Genomic DNA, 2,730 nt, shown 5'->3' on the forward strand with positions numbered 1-2,730 from the left:
GATTAGGAATAGACACCAAAATACAAGAAAGCGGATAAGGGCCTCCTGGAGGCAAGCTTGGGATGATGATTGCCTAAGTCCTACCAACAAAGGTAATATAAATAGTCACACTAACCTCCTAAAAGTAACCTTAACTAGTGCAAGTACCTTTGCTTGGGGGGAATCCTCTAGGAGCACTAGAATAGTGATACAATATATGTCTCAGATACCATAGGTATATCCCCCTGCAGTCACCAAGGAAATTCATAGGATAAGAAACTAAGTTGTCAATTTGTATCCAAAATCCGAGGGGACAGTCGTAGGTAGGTGTTTGTACAAGTAGGAGAAGGGGTATCACTCTTTCTTTATCCTTAGATGACCTAGTGCTCCAATCCTGTGTTAGAGGATCTTCCCTAACAATATATACGAGATTGGACTTCACCACTCATTAATACTCTTATAAAATTATTTGAGTGGCCTTGGATAGTTTACTATCCACACCTATTCTAAGGCCCTAAAAGTCCTAGAATAATTGAAGTGATATGACAAAATAAACAAATCTATTTGAATTATTAAGCGTTTATTTTACTTATTTGTTATTTAAGTCAGGGTTATGGAAATGCAACTAGTGATATTTTGATGCAAAGGAAATAAAAATAAGAAAACCTAACTACAAATGCAACTCTATTTCTTCAATGAAAAGATTGATTTTGATAAGAGTTCTACAAATTAAAATGCAATATGTTTTCTTTTCCTTTTAAATTTAAGAAGAAAATTTTCTCACTATTTTTCAAAGTTGATAAAGACACCAACATATTCATATCATGCAATATGAACATTATGCAAGATGCAAAGGTTACATGCACCAACAAGCAATCACAAACTACCAACAATAACATGCAAATATAGAAGCACACTATTTGTGCCTTATGGTAGTGGGAAAGCTAAATGAACTTCATTGTTCTAATTCCAAAGCAAATGCAATGAACAAAAAAGAAATGAAAAATAAGACCATAATTTTCTTTTTCTTTTCTCAAAAAGTGAAATCAACACTCAACACAACAAAAGAAATAAAAAATCAAAGGTTTACAAATAGGTATACAACAAGCAAGAACTAATGAAAATGATCTAAAAACCAATAAGAAAAAAACAACAAAAGGTTGCAAGTAGAGCCCAAAGCAATCAAAAACTTGGAACAAAGGTCTAAGGAACGAAACAAAACCAAAAATACTTGCAAATGAATAAAACCTAGGTTGATACCAAACTGTCTTCACATGAAAAAATACAAGAAATAACACATATTTCATTAAATTTGGAAGTTTTCAATGGATCTAGAATTTAGAAGTTTAACTAGATTAAGTTTTTTTCAAAATGAGGAATTAGAAAGTCACTTAGTTCACTAATTTTAATGTAGATATTCACCATTTTTTGTGTAAAAATTATCATGATAAGCTTTATAAAAAAAATTATATAAACTTGCTAAAGCAAATCTTTCACATCTTAATCTTGGATTCCTTACATTATCTATTTTAATAGTTTTTATGGTTTATATTAAAAGATAAGTTTTTTAAGGTTATTTTATGAAAATAATGATGTGTATTTCACTATAATTAACCCATTTAATTATAATCGGATATAGTAAATCTCATGTATGTGTTAAGCTACAATTATTACTAAGAAAGTGTTGGCACAATTTAAAAGTCTATCGCCTTTGCAACACTAATAATATTATGGTTGAAGATTAAAAAACTCTCATAGATTATCCAATTTATACTCATATTGGAGTTAAATTTCAAATTATTTGTGACGCTGCCAACCTTTTTGATTGTTTAACTAAACAAAATTATGATGGTCTTGAAACACTTCTTTTAATACTTTTTGAGCATATTAACAATAAAATTCGAAATAACTTTTAGTAAATTATATCTTTTTACCCATTTTTGGTCTTAGTGGATGATAATCATCATTATCACCATCATAATTACATACTAGTGTAGGAAGTTTGCACCATTTTAGAGTTGAGGAGAAAAAAAAATAGTATCGAATTAAATGTTGAGTGTGAGTAGTAGCATAATTTATTTTTATTTATTATTTGTACTTTTATGTTAATAAAAAAGTTGATTGAGGCTTACCATATATGTCCAATATATACCATTATTTAGAACTTTAACTAAATTAAGTTTTTTCAAAATGAGGAATTAGAAAGTCACTTAGTTCACTAATTTAATGTAGATATTCACCATTTTTTGTGTAAAATTATCATGATAAAATTTATAAAACAAATTTATATAAACTTGCAAAAGCAAATATTTCACATCTTAATTTGGATTCCATACATTAACTATTTTAATATTTTTTATGGTTTATATTAAAAGATAAGTTTGTTAAGGTTATTTTATGAAAATAATGGCGTATGTTACTATTATTAATCCATTTAATTATAATCTTATATAGTACATATCATGTATGCGTTAAGTTATGATTATTACTAAAGGAGTGTTAGCACAATTTAAAAGTCTATCACCTTTGCAACACTAGTAATATGGTTGAAGATTAAAAAAACTCTCATAGATCATCTAGTTTATACTCATATTGGAATTAAATTTCAAAATATTTGTGACGCTACCAACTTTCTTGATTGTTTAACTAAACAAAATTATGATGATCTTGAAACACTCTTTTTTATGTATTTTTAGCATAACAATAAAATTCGAAATAACATTTAGTAATATCTTTTTACCTTCTTAAATA

The sequence above is a fragment of the Pinus tabuliformis genome, chromosome 1_1 (assembly GCF_031772625.1).
Source record: "Pinus tabuliformis cultivar Carrire ecotype Pingquan chromosome 1_1, CPIR1, whole genome shotgun sequence".
NCBI classification, from domain to species: Eukaryota; Viridiplantae; Streptophyta; class Pinopsida; order Pinales; family Pinaceae; genus Pinus; species Pinus tabuliformis.